A 14820-nucleotide genomic window follows, 5' to 3' on the forward strand; every position below is an offset into this window, starting at 1 on the left:
ACCAAATATGTGGACCAAATATCAGTTGGGGAATTTCATTTTGGGTGTGCAACAGTGCTTTCCTATGCATATTAGTGTTCGCTGGGGCTTACTCCCCTAGTAGGTGTATTTAAGATTGCAACCTAAAAATAAAAATAACTTTTGGAACTCAAAATTTATTAGTAGTTTTAGTGGACCTCAATAGATTTAGATTAGTATAACTCATTGCTGTGTTTAGTTCTGAAAAGTACAGTGATATTTTATTATTAAGTCACAATAGCCTTCTTCAAGCATCCATAGAATCAAAAACCTCCAAGGAAGGAGAGTTCACTACCTTCCAAGGGATGGTTGTGAGGATAAAAGCAATAGGTTTGGATTTCTTAGCCTGAGAGCACTTACCGTATTTTTCGCTCTATAACACGCAGATTTTTTCTCCTAAAAAGGAAGGGGAAATGTCTGTGCGTGTTATGGAGCGAATGTGTGGTCCCTGGAGCCGAAAAATAAGGCAAAAATCAAACCGCGCTTCAGGGAGAAGGGAGCTCCGTGAGACAGGAAGCTGCTGCTTTCCTTCATTCTGCCTCAGGGTCTTACTGCCCACCCTGCTCTGTTTCGTTGCTGTGTTTGCTCAAACGGAACAAAGAGCAGGGAAAGCCCCTCCCCTCCAGGCAAGTAGAGAGGAGAGCAGAGCGTCCAAACAAAGAGCAGGGAAAGCCCCTCCCCTCCAGGCAAGTAGAGAGGAGAGCAGAGCGTCCAAACAAAGAGCAGGGAAAGCCCCTCCCCTCCAGGCAAGTAGAGAGGAGAGGAGAGCGTCCAAACAAAGAGCAGGGAAAGCCCCTCCCCTCCAGGCAAGTAGAGGGGAAAGCAGAGCGTCCAAACAAAGAGCAGGGAAAGCCCCTCCCCTCCAGGCAAGTAGAGGGGAAAGCAGAGCGTCCCTCGCTCTATCCTGTCCCTGCTCCGGAGGGAACAATGTATGTGAAGGGAAGAGAGATTACAGGTTCGGCTTAAAATTCTGATTTGACTTCCTGCTTTTTGTTTTTGGAGACACACAGCATTCAAATATGCTTTCTTCCATTTAAAAGGATGAAATCCTTAAACAGTGGCTGGCTTGTGTGGGTGGGTGGGGGGAAACTTTTGCCTTCCTTTCCTCACGTTATAGCCCTCTCCTGCATTCTTAGCCTTCTGTGTTTTTCCTTCCCTCCCCACTTAAAATGTGGTTACAAAGCATGGATCCACATGGATCCTCAGGATCTTTGCATTGGGTCACCCCAAATTCACCATCAGAGCACACAGCATGTCCATGGCTACAGCCTGCCCCCCCAAAATCACACACCCATTGTTGCCTGGGGCTGCAATGGTGCAAAAACGTGGTTACAAAGCATGGATCCACAGGGATCCTCAGGATCTTTGCATTGGGTCAGCCAAAATTCACCATCAGAGCACATAGCATGTCCATGGCTACAGCCTGTCCCCCCCCCAAAAAAATCATGCACCCACTGTTGCCTGGGGCTGCAATGGTGCAAAAACGTGGTTACAAAGCATGGATCCACAGGGATTCTCAGGATTTTTGCATTGGGTCACCCCAAATTCACCATCAGATCACATGTCTGTGGCCACAGCATGAAGCACAAAAATGATACGTCCACTGTTTCATTCAGAATATTTTTTCCCTTGTTTTCCTCCTCTAAAAACGATGTGCGTGTTATGGTCAGGTGCGTGTTATAGAGCGAAAAATACGGTACATTCATTCAAAGCATTCATACTCTGCCCTTCATTTGGAAGGATTCCCAGAGCAGCTTACAGATTATTAAAAACAATACAGTTCCTTTCTCTCAGAACAGAAATGACACAAAAGGAAAAGGGGATGGGGAAGAAAGAGGGAAACATGGGCATCAAATTTTTGATGTTACAAAGTTTTTTATAATGATCAGCTTGTGGGCTGCTCATAGTTCCACTCCTTTCAAAAACAGGCTTTCGTGGTTCCTGAGAAATAGAACAGTGACCTTTAACCTTCCAGGAAATGGCTGTAATGCAGCCGTACATGGCAGATCTTACAGAGTTGGGGTTTGACCTCCTAGGCCCAGAGGCGTAGGAAAGGGGGGCGGGGGGGGTGAGCCGCCCCAGGTGCCATCATGGAGGGGTGTGTGTGACAAATTATCAAGGAACAATTACTGCCCTGCTAGTTACTGCCTGTTCCAAAGATCTTATCTTATCTAGGGATTATATAGCTATATATGAAATTTCATGCACATCAGTTAATATCTTGACCCTCCTCCACGAAAATAGCTATTTACTTGGCCGTTTTCCTGTGTCGTGAAGGCTGAAATTTCAATTCAATCTTTTTCCCCACCTCCAGGGAAAAACAGAAGACAGTTGGCCATTGGTCAGGGATGGCCTAGTTGAGATTCCTGCATTGCCCCAGGGGTTTGGCTTGATGACCCTCAGGGGTCCCTTCCAACTCTACATTTCTCTGGTGCAGGCTTGTGCAGAGTTTTAGGTACAAGTTGGATGCAAGGAGTGCATCCCATCTTATGCACCATCGGCTCGGGAATAAGTCCCACTATTCACAATGAGCCTAGATTGCTGCTGTGCAGTCCTGTTTTTTAAATAAATGTTTTCCTTTTCAGATAATACAGAGCATGGTGAAATCACAATAAATAAAACCTCCTCTTCAGTAATTTCAAGCACTACTACAGGTTCCACATAATATCTGTACTGCATTGTTTACTGTGATAGCACCTGCACTATGGAACTCCCCGCCTATTGCAACAAAGCACGTGCCTTTGCTAGACTGTTTTTGGGCACCTGCAAAAGCATTCTTCTTTAGGCAAGCATACCTAGATGTTTGGGAAGTTGAAGTAATTTTAATCTTAATATTTTAGCTTTTGAATGTTTTAAAGTAGGATTATTAATTTTTCTTGATTTTACTGCTGTGGTGTTTTTTTTTTGTTTTGGTAAACCGCTTTGCAGGTTTTTAGAAATAAATTTTATTAAATAAACAAACAATAAATATTGTATAAATAACACAAGCCAAAACACAATCCATCCTGTAGATTTAAGTAGCTGTCCATAGTCGCCTACTTGTTATCAGAGGCCCGGAATCCACATTCCTTTGTAAGAAAATATGAAATAACGTACAACCATTTTTGCAGGCAAACAAAAAACACAAAAAAACCCCCAATGTGTGTGTGTTGGGGGGGGGGTATGACAAGAAATTTTCCGCACCGGTTACCACCTGACCTTCCTACGCCTCTGCCTAGGCCTAGCTGGAATCTGCTAGTTCCTTGCTAGTCACACTCTGTCAGATAGGCTCAAGGGAGCCCATTGCCAACATCCCCACGCCACCCCAAGCATATGTTGTTGTTTTTAAAGCACAGTTCCTGCCCTGTATTCCCTTTCCTATAGTGAGATGAAAATTTCTTGTCAGTGGAGCATTTTTTTGTTAAGATATCAAATGATGCAATTATAAATGAATACCCTTTTCACTAGAGCTGCAGCTGTGTCGTTGAATCCTGGGTCTTTACTTGGAAGTAAGTCCCACTCTATTTAATGGGACCATACTCCTAGGCAAGTGTGCATAAGATTGCAGCTTTAGTTGATTACGGCTGAATGCAGAATGAAAGCTAAATATATTCTTCCATTTTTGGTAGTATTTATTTTTTTCTGATGCTATAAAAATCTTTAAAAGCAGCTGTCCTTTCTTTCCCCTGCTGAAAAATATGCCTAAATACAATTCTGCTGAAATCTTTGATTCTTGTGCAAATTTAATCAGTACACTGATGTAGTCTTCAGTCCATAGACAGGAGTAAGCATCTTTGAACTGTATAGTTTTACTTCTGAGTAAACATACATAGGATTGCAATAATTCTTTCATTAATTTTTTCTTAAATTGTAGTGCTAGTTTGCTGTGTTTAAGTATACCCTAGTATACAATTTGCAGGCCCAGCAATCCAGAATAAAAAGCCATTGTCTGAAGCGGGTTTGCAAACCATTATTTGATGTGATGCCTGAATTTACAGACCATAGTTATAACATTTGCTTAGCCTCCAGACTTCGAGTTGAGTTTATGGAACAGAATGCTGTGAGAACTCTGCTTGGTATTTTCAGACCTCTGGAAAGTTGTTAAAGATTTAGCAAATGCTGCCAGTGCAGCCTATATGCTACTTAAGGCTGCCACCCTATACTTATACCAAAATCAGGGGGGCTTTCGTCTGAGTGGACATGTATAGGATTGCATTGTTAATATATATTTATAGGTACAGTCATACCTCGGGTTACAGACGCTTCAGGTTGTGGGTTTTCGGGTTGCACACTGCACCGAGCCCGGAAGTTTCGGGTTTCGGCTCTCACGCATCCACAGAAGCACTAAATCACACTTTGTGCATGTGCAGAAGCGCCAAATCGCGACCCGCGCGTGTGCAGATGCAGCGCTGCGGTTTGCAAACGTGTCTCCCACATGGATCATGTTCGCAACCCCAGCGTCCACTGTATTTAGTTATGCCTTAGGATCTCTGCCATTATTGAATAATGCTGAGCATTTTAAGCTAGCTTTTAAGATTAAAGATCAATATTAGCTGAAAGTTGACAGCACTGCCAATTTGGTAATTACCTGACTACTTTTAACTTTCAGATTTTTTTTTTCCTTCATGAAACTCTGCCAAGAAGCTTTCAAATGTATCCCCCCCCACCTGCCTCAGCAAAAAATAATCAGTTGCTTTACTTTAAGCTTCATATTGAATAAATGTGAAATAAGGTCTGGCATATTCTTAAACAAATTAATATTTATATTATAGCTTTATTTTCTTTGGTCTTGACAGTTCTTGTGTCAAATATTTTATCAAAATGGTTTTGAATTACACATTGCATTCAGAATGTGCAGGGAACAAAATGACATGTTTCTTATATGTTTTGGAATAAATAAAATGGAACATACACTTTTTAAAAAAAATGTCAGTGCTGACTGAGTTCATTGCATGCAATGACATCTTGGAATACCATTTTTTATCATTCAAGTAAGCCGCTATATGGACAATGTGTTTGATTCAATTTGTTCATGTTTGGTGTAGGAATACACAAAAAAAGAACATGGGAAGATATAATAACTTAAAGAGGAATTCAGTGTTGTGGTCTTATAATTATTCTGTCAGTGCAAACATTTCTGCTTGCCAGATGAAACAATCTCTTCTCTCACCAGAGCTTATTTGGGTGGGGAGCTGGGACGGGGCGGGGGACAGCAGGACTTGTTGTGCTGACTGTGTTTAGTTGAATTCTTTTAGCTGCTTACATTGGATTTTAAAATTTTATATTTTTGCAGTGCTTGCAGAATTTTGGAATTGATTAGCGAACACAGAACATATTACTACAACTCACAGTGTGAAGGACACATTGGCAGTTTGCAGTGAGCTGGAGGCCACAGTTCATTTGCATAAGTTATTAATGTAATTGGGAAAGTTACAGCATGCTGGGATTTGTCACAAATCCTCTCTTGCCAGCAGAATCTTTAAGACAGCTGGAGTGATCAAGTCCTTGTACTACTAGCTGCATATGTTCGACAAAGCCAGAATCAGTACCTATAAAGCAAAATGTTGATTTTAAATAACAAAAAACCAACTTTAAGAGTCGTAAGCATTTTCTTCAAGCTTCTCTGACTAGAAATGTTGCTAAAGTTCTCTTAAGGAAAAATATTAAATCTTGTTTTTTTCATCATTTTGCAGGTAAATACTGCCCTACTGTACTGTTGGCACTTTGCAGCAATGTGTCACTGTGTAAATAATATTATAACTTTGTAGCATATGTGCCTATACACAATGTCTAATTTTTAAATGGAAAAAATGAAAATCTTTACCCCAACACATCCCTTTGCTTTTCAAAATCCTCTGTAGACAGAATCATAAGCTGTAATCAGAGGAGATGTACCAAATGATTGCATTTCCTGTTCAGTTGCCCTTTGAGTCTTAATTGATCATTTGGGAACCACTGCTTTTATTTTGATTTGACACACAACTTGTAGTACTTAGGTCAGCGTAGAGCTTTGCCTGTCAGTTGTGAACATTTGTTGCCTGAATCCTTGGCAAGGCTAGTGTCCTATCAGCAGGACTGTTTCTAACATAGGAACAAAGGTGTGTGTATACGCATGCAGACATGTCACAAGTTCCATGTTCTTTCTAACAGCTTATTTCTTTATTTTACTTTTTCCGATCCCACCTAGTTCTCCAAAGAGACTCTAGGCTGCTAAGAAGCAGTAATGAAAGAATAAAACAAGCATAATCTCTTTAAAAAATGTCTAGCATACACTCAGATTAATAAATTAACAATAACCAACCAGCTTAACAGTTCCAGCAGCACAGAAATAATGTAGAACTGAGGCAGCAAAAATAACATTATTAACTGAAGGCTCCCCCCACCCCCAAAGCCAGGTCTTCACCAACTACCTGATGGACCCTTGTTGGCAAGGAATTCCGTTGGGTTGGTGTCACAGCAGAAAAGACACTACTCCTAGTTGGCACCAGCCTTGCCTCTTGAGGTCAAGGGATTTAAAGCAGGGCCCAGATAATGATTGGAGTGTGCACAGAGGACATACAGGAAAAGGCAGCTCCTGTGCTGCCACGCCCAAGCCATTAAGGGCTTTAAAAGCAGTCAGAGGAGGTACAACTGTGGAGGTGTACAGTGGGTGTGGACTGACTTTTGACCTGCTTGTAGCTGTGCTTGGGCTTTAACTACATGTTACAGCAGGATGACAAACATGTTCGAATGTGTAGGTTGTGCTGAATTCCTGTGAAGCAGGAGTATGATTTGAAGCAGAGAATGGCGGGCTGCTGAAGCGGTTGCTGAACTCTTTCTTTCCACACCCAATCCCTGTTCCTTCCCAACCGTTTCCCCTTTTGATGGAACTTCAAAAATGGGGTGGGGATGGGACTGCTTTTGTGGTGAGGGTGGAAGTGCAGATGACATAATCCACTTGTTCAGCACTATCAATTGTTCCTATCCCATTCCCCAGCTTTGTTGGATTTTCCAACACAGGGGCTTGTGCTTTTCTGTTTCATTTGCCTCTGAGATAGCTGAGATGTGACTTGCTGCTGCCTCAGCATGGATGTCTGCATATTTCGATGCCCACTATTGCTATAGATGTTGATCCCAGGCAGTGAGAGTTGCAAAAGACGTGAGGTAATCTATTCTTGGATAAGCAAGTTTTACTTTATAATAGAGCATAATAATATAAGAGCAGCCAAAGGCCAGGTTCAGCATCCTGAACCAATGTGGCCAGCCACATGCCTGTGGGCAGCCGGCAACAGCCCTCTTCCAACTTGTGTTCCCCAGCAACTGGTACTCAGAGGCACAGTGCTTCTGATGCTGCAGATGCTGCCTTGGCCATCATGACTAGTAACCACTGGTAGACTTATTGGATTTTATCTAATCTCATTTTAAAGCTGTCCAAGTTTGTTACCATCACCACATCTTGTGATAGCAGATTCCATAGTTTAATTGTGCACTGTGTGTAGAAGTGCCTTCCTTTTTCTGTCCTGAATCTTCCAACAATCAGCTTCATTGGATGGCTCCAAGCTCTCTAGTATCATGTTCTCCCCCTGCGTTTCTAGACTAAAATCCCTATGTGTCCCAGACCCAAACCCACAATCAGTTTTGTTGTGTGTTTCTGCATACTATAATAGTCCTTCATTGCACATCCTTTTTTCCTTGCATCTCCAGTTAAAAGGATCTGGGCAAGCAGGAAATGTTTCTCTTTCTGGAATCCTGGGTAGTTCCTCCAATCAATGTAGGTTTTAATGGACTTTGTGGATCATAGGTCGATCTTAATACAATTTTAATATATTACAATCCTGAATGTTACAAATCTTCTTGAATTTGAATTCTCAGTTCTATGTAGAACAGCTTTTACATTTTTTGTGTCTGACCCTGATAAGATAGTGGCCTAATTGTAATAACATAACAGCCTGGCCATGTATGAATTTGGTTACAGCAAGGAGACACATTTTTTCTTTAGGATGTTTTGGGTCCATAGTAAGGAAAAACCAGCCTAAATACCTGTGATTTATTGATTTGCTTTACAGTACTAAAGCTGTTAAATTACTATTCTATAAGCTGAAAAAATACCATTATCTAATTGGCTTTTGGTTAGGATGATGCTGATTTCTAGGTCAACGTAAAACACATGAGCATTTAAATTGGTGAGAAGCAGCTGTTCTAGAGTCCCTTTCCACATTGCCTAGCTTTAAGGATAAATATGTCACATTTTAAATTATGATAGGCTTGATAATTGAGCTTTACCTTGTTACATATACTGATGTGCAGTGCTTTGTCTGTGAGACAGATTGTTCTGTCATGGTAGCAGAAATATCCATATAGACATTGATTTGATTTTTCCAGACCATTTGGCTCTAAGATGTTAATCAGAGTGGGAAGGAATGATACTCTTGAAAGTAGAATGTACATTTAACAATATGTTTTTTTAAGTTCTTAAACACATCTGTAGTAGTATTAAAGATGTTTCTAATCATATACTGTTAAAAATATTAATGCAAAAATGTTCTTCTTAATAGCTCCAAAAAGAACAGGTTTTGTACTTAATAGCTGTACCATCTCTTGGCTGCAGAGAAGGAATTCTGTGGGTTGGAACCCTACTTGTTTCAATTAGCACATTTTGTTACCTGCCAGTTAAATGTACCCTCAGGTGCCTTTTCACTTGCTACATCATTTGTCTATCTGCTGTTGCTTATTATTGATTTCTAACTCCCATCATTTATAAATTTTAAGCAGTGAATGTTACCAAGTGTCTTTTGCAGTCTTTCTGCCTTTTGTTAGGAAGATTAGAGTATTTCCTTCAGTCACTTAATATCTTATTCTATGTTTGTGTAACAAACTTCTGTTTTGTTTTACTTTATTATTATTCTGCATATTAATAACCACAGTCTGTATATAAACATAACCAGACTTTATATATATATATATATATATATATATATATATATATATATATATATATATATGCTGTTTACTTACAATAGTAGTTGTATTTTATGTATTATTTATTCTCACATATATATTCTTCCCTTCACCACATGGACCCAGGGTGTGGTACATATAAAATAATACAACCTAAAATGCAACATGTAAGGTCCTTAAAATAAAAAAGAGTAGGCACATGACTAAACAGTACATAGTTTGTTTACCTAGGAGGAAATAGAGGTGTCGAAACAAGGCCTAAGGCTGCTGCTGGAGATAAGAGAAAATTGTAATTTTATTTACCGTATTTTTCGCCCTATAGGACACACCGGCCCATAGGACGCACCTAGTTTTCAGGGGGGGGGGAAATCAAGGGGAAAAATATGACACCCCCCCACAGCTGTGGGAACAGCGGACAGGCTGCACGCAGCCTGTGCGCTACTCCAAGACCTTCTTCCTGCTTTTGCGGGAGGTGGCGGAATTCCCCCACCGCCCGCAAAAACCCACAGGAGGGAGGAGGGACTGAAATGGCCAGTCAGTGCCTTCTCCCTCCTTGGGAAAAAGTCCCCAAGAGTGGCGAGCTCTTTAAAGGCTGTGCGGCTCCTACGGGCTTTTCTACGAGGTGGGGGAATTCCCCCACCTCCTACAAAAGCCAGCAGAAGCCGCACAGCCCCTTTAAAGAGCGCACGGCTTTTGCCTGCTTTTGCGGGAGGTGGGGGAATTCCCCCATCTCCTGCAAAAGCCCACAGGAGGGAGAAGGGACGGACTCGGACAGTCAGTCCCTTCTCTCTCCTTGGGGAAAAGCCTGCTTTCCCCCACCGCCAGCCTCAAAGCCGGGTTGGCGAGTAGCCGGAAGGCGCTGTGCGCCTTCCCGCTGCCCCCCATCCTCTGGGGCTGGCGATGGGGGAAGCATTGCTTTCCCCCACCGCCAGCCTCAAAGAGCAGACTCTCCTGGCTTCAGCGGAAGCAACGCAAAGCCTCCGGAGCACAGGCTTCGGCGGCTTCGCGTTGCTATCGCTGAAGCCAAGGAGCCTGCATTCGCCCCATAAGACGCACACACATTTCCCCTTCATTTTTGGAGGGGGAAAAGTGCGTCCTATAGGGCGAAAAATACGGTAGTTAAAGAATTTTACTCTGCTGGAAAGGGTTTCCAGCATAGGCTATAAACATGAGAGTCCCTGCACTCAGGTTTACTGTCTGAGAAAAATACAACACAAAAGGTAAAAGGACTTTGTAGGGAGGAGACAAAAAAGAAACTCAGGCCCTAGTTACAAAGTTGAGCTATTGTAAACACAATGAAGGAGTTTGGATTCTTCTCCCTCTAATATTCAGTGATGGTAGCTGGGGGGAAGGGCTCTTGCATGAAGCTGTATCCGTGCATGATGGAGGTTGCCTGACTCCTGCTACTCTGCAACCCTCCTCCCGGACGATTTCAGTGCTTCCACACTTTGTGTTAAAGCAGGAACTGTTATTAATGGACTTAGGGTAGGGAGGGTGGTCACAAATAGCCGATTGCAAGCTTGGCTGAAGAGTTCTTTTCTATTTGCTATGGTGCAAAGTTGCATGGAATACAGATCTTTGATTTGCTAGTAGAAACTGAATAAATTGTTTGTGGGTTACCTAGATCAGAAGCTCAGGCTAAGGAAGGAGCATGCCCAAGAAATACTCTGGACATTTTTTTCACACGGGCATGTTTGATTTTGTGTCTATGCAGATGCAAAGCAACTTGAGTTGTTGGCTGCTGCTTACTGATTTGGGAAGCATTTGTTGATATTAAGGTCTAGATGAACTGAAGTAACATTAAAGGTCTATGGTAAAGATCTACATTAGTATAGGAAGAGAATAACAGGTAAAGACTGAAGGGTTACCTCCAGAACTTAAACGAAGTCAATTTTCTTCAAACAAACTACCGTATTTTTCGCCCTATAGGACGCACTTTCCCCCCTCCAAAAATGAAGGGGAAATGTGTGTGCGTCCTATGGGGCGAATGCAGGCTTTCGCTGAAGCCTGGAGAGCGAGAGGGGTCGGTGCGTACCGACCCCTCTCGCTCTCCAGGCTTCAGGAAGCTCTGCGCAACCCTTGGGAGACCGGCTCCAAGAGTTGCGCAGAGCTCCCTTCAGTCCTGGGCTCAGCGCAGCTCTGCGCGGCCATCGGGAGCGGGGCGCGAAGCCCCGCCCGGCTCCCGATGGCCGCGCGGAGCTGCCTGCAGTCCCGGGCTCAGCGCACTTCTCCCCATCGCCAGCCCCACAAGCTCGGGGGACAGCGGGAAGGCGGAGTGCGCCTTCCCGCTGTTCCCCGACCTGGTTCTTCCAGCCCCGCACCTGGGGGGGGGGATAAATTTTTTTCTTTATTCCCCCCAAAAATACTATGTGCGTCCTATGGGCCGGTGCGTCCTATGGGGCGCAAAATACGGTATATTCAGCATTAACCACAGTGTCTCAGTTTGGGAAACACACAAACTGTATTGATGCAAATGTGGAAGCAAAGATTTCCAGACTCTTGGCAACATGGGGGAGGAGCATGAGAATCTACTCTAAGACACCATATTTACTTGAATCTAATGCTCACCTTTTTTGGCCAAATTGCAAAAATTAAGGTGTGCATTGGATTTGATGGTGCATTACTTGAGTAAATATGGTACATTTGGTCTCAGAGTCCTGGCTCCATATACTCTCTGGAACAAGAGCTCTTGTTGCAAAAGTTCCCTCTCTGGTTGCAATAAGTGTCTGATCCTGAGGCCAGCTGAAGTGATATTGAGCTAGAATGGGAGAAAGGAATCTGTGTCTGCTAGTCACTAGGTAACAAATCTATGGCAAAGTGAAAGTTTTTATTGAAGTTACAGGTAGGTAGCCATGTTGGTCTGCCGTAGTCGAAGTGTGCATGAACACGGAAGCTCATACAAATGACAAACGTAGCTGCTCTCTAGGGTGCTACTGGAAGGATTTTTTTTTATTGAAGAATTTCAGAGATGGAGAGAGTGAGTTCTGGGAGAAAGACGCATGGATGGTGTTGCCAGCCTTCTTGCCCAGTATCTGTGTTTTTGACAGTTGTGTTGCAGATAACCAGAGTAGCAGCCCTGATGGTTCCCATGGCTCCATCTTGATGCTGGATATGCCTTCATAAATGTAATGAAGTTTGTAGAGTTGTAGGAGACTATCTGGAGCAAGTAGGTTAGTAATGCCACAGGGGAACAGCTGGGAGCACTTTGATTACTGTTGCTGTTCATGCTGTGAGCCTCTCTTGTGGTCTTTTTAAAGAACTGGGCACGTGGAAGGTCCTGTACTTTACACTTGTTGAAGAGTTGTCTGTGGAAAGCAAAAACACAGAGTAATAGTTCTGTATGAGAATTTTTACATTCACATTGGCTCAAAATGTATGTTTTGTTTAGAATAAGATAGATTTTGGTCTACCCTAGGGAATACCCTCTTGTTAGCAGGGATATGTAGGCAACTATAATGTAGCAATTCAGGGGCCTTGGCGGATACAGGGTTGTATCCAACTAAGTTCTACTCAGAATAAACCCATTGAAATTAATGGACCTGAGATAATCATGCCCATTAAGTTTAATGGGTCTACTCTGAGTAGGACTAGCACTGGATACAACCCATAATCTGTACTATAAAGCTTGTTGATCAACGCATAAGGCGTATGCGAAGGAAAAGGAAGTGACTAGAGGAAACTTTACATTTCTAACCCTGTGCTCTGAATAAATGAAAATTAGTGATTTTGTGAAAACTTCTGTTTAACTTTTATGCTTGCTTTATATCAGCACATGGCTAGTTGAAAAATATTGTCTTCCATATTTTGTTTTTAGAGGCTGTGCACTGCAGACCCTCTTGACATTTGAAGCTTGTAGACACGGTAATAGCTTTGATGGCTGCAGTTTTCTTCAGCCAGAAGTAAGAAAAAACATTGACTTAGGATAGTATTGGAACATAGAGTGCAGTTTCAGCTGCAGCTTTGCCATTTACTAAAAGCCTTGTGAGCCATTTTGACAGTGCACGAAAATTATGGAACCTTAAGCCTTCAAATGGCTCATCTTTAGGAGTAGAAAGTAGATAACATCAATATATTTGTTCTCTGCAGCACTATGCTGTTGTCTTTTTGTATTCTGGCAAAGCACCCCCTCCCCCAATTCTGTAAAATAGTTTTGACTAGTTTTTGCAATACAAGCTATCTAGTACTAAGAAATCTATATTGGTTAGCTAAGAAAATTAGAGGCTTTCATTATGAGATACCACTTTTCTTTGCAGAGTTGTTTATATATATTTCTCATGTACTGGCTTTTCAAAGTGTAACTAGCAATGATACAGAATTTGTGAGGAATGCCCTTGTGTTTGAGACCAATACATACCAAGCAAGGTCATATTTCTGACTACAAGTCTTCTTATAACATACATTAAAATGCAGTGAAAATAAAGTTTGGGTTAAAAGAGTGGATTCTCCCTCCCCTTCCCTGAATCAATACAGCATGAAAATATTAAACTTCACAAATGGACCTTAGTTTGGATCTAGAAAAGTATGAGCAGACCTTAGGTTCCTGTTTTCCCCCTTCTGCTGCACCCCCCAAACCCGTCACTAGGGGTTGAGGTCACTTTGGAATGCATATAGCAGGGGTTAGCAAACTTTTTCAGCAGGGGGCCTCAGACCTTGTGGGGGGCCGGACTATTTTTTTTGCGGGGGGGGGGGAATGAACAAATTCCTATGCCCCACAAATAACCCATAGATGATTCCCGGACCATCCATGGGCCAGATTGAGAAGGCTATTAGGCCGCATCCGGCCCCCGGGCCTTAGTTTGCCTACCCATGGCATGTAGCATAGGGACTGAAGTGGGAGCTGGGAACTGGCACAAGTGGACAGGGCATTAAGCATGATTTAAAGTGCCTTCTGCTGGCTCAAGGAACCTCCTGAATTCTAACGTGTGTGTGTGTACTGTTCAACAATGTCAATTGAAGGTTGTCTGATTAATATAAACTTACTGTCACCAAAAGTTGGAAATAAATCCTTTGAGAGTGGAATCTACAAGGTGCTGATGGAGGGTGTCTTTTATGTTGATCTAATTATGTATGGTCTTTTTAATGGTGTGCCCCCAAAAGCTCTAAGTTGGTTGGACATAAATGTTAAGTTGGGCAAGCTGCGTGCACCAATCTTTGCCAAACTTGTGTTCTCTGAAAGTTTCGAATGACAGTAATCCAATACATCTTGTGAGTACCAGGTTGGTTGAATGCTTCTCTCCGTGATGCACTTTCCAGGCTTGATTTCTGTGACAAAGTACTATGAGATAGATTTCTGCAGATATTCTAGGATCCATAAAGAAATTAATACATGTAGCTATGGCAAATATGGGGGGGGGGGATTGGACATTAGGTTTTGAAGCTGGAATATGTCATCTAGAAACATACCTGTATGTTTCATCGTTGGCAGGTGACACTGATTTAATATTTTACTGACATTTGGTTTGTCAAAGTATATGTGGCCATCGATTTACTCCTCTAAAAATAACCAGAGCAGTATGGTTTGTTTTGCAATTGATTTTTTTCCACTGAAAATTCATATCTGATAGTAAGAAAAGCTTCAAGGAATTGTTAAACACATCTTGTTTTTCTCGTGTGTGTGTGTGTGTGTGTGTGTGTAAGAGAGAAAGAGAGAGAGAGAAAATATGAGAGAAATATAAAAGTTCATGCTGTGCTTTCTGAAAGCAGTCATGCACTGCCAGCAGGCATTTACTTAAAACAATGTTATACTCTGTTACTTAGTACTGTACACGTAGAGCAAAGCTAACTGCTGCTTCTATTATGTGCTTCTTTTGGGGCTAGAGGATGCTGTTGCTTTAAAATCAAGGACTGACGAGAGTTGTTTTCTGCAGCACACTGCTTCTGCTTTGT

General features: G+C 42.2%; 1 protein-coding gene across 6 annotated transcripts in view; it reads left to right on the forward strand.

Annotated features, from left to right (window-relative positions):
- LOC310709624 (microtubule-associated serine/threonine-protein kinase 2-like) overlaps positions 1-14820 on the forward strand; it is a 147019-nt gene that overhangs the window by 17366 nt on the left and 114833 nt on the right. The window lies entirely within an intron of this gene.

Source organism: Podarcis liolepis (genome assembly GCF_965112155.1).
Source record: "Podarcis liolepis genome assembly, chromosome: 6".
NCBI classification, from domain to species: Eukaryota; Metazoa; Chordata; class Lepidosauria; order Squamata; family Lacertidae; genus Podarcis; species Podarcis liolepis.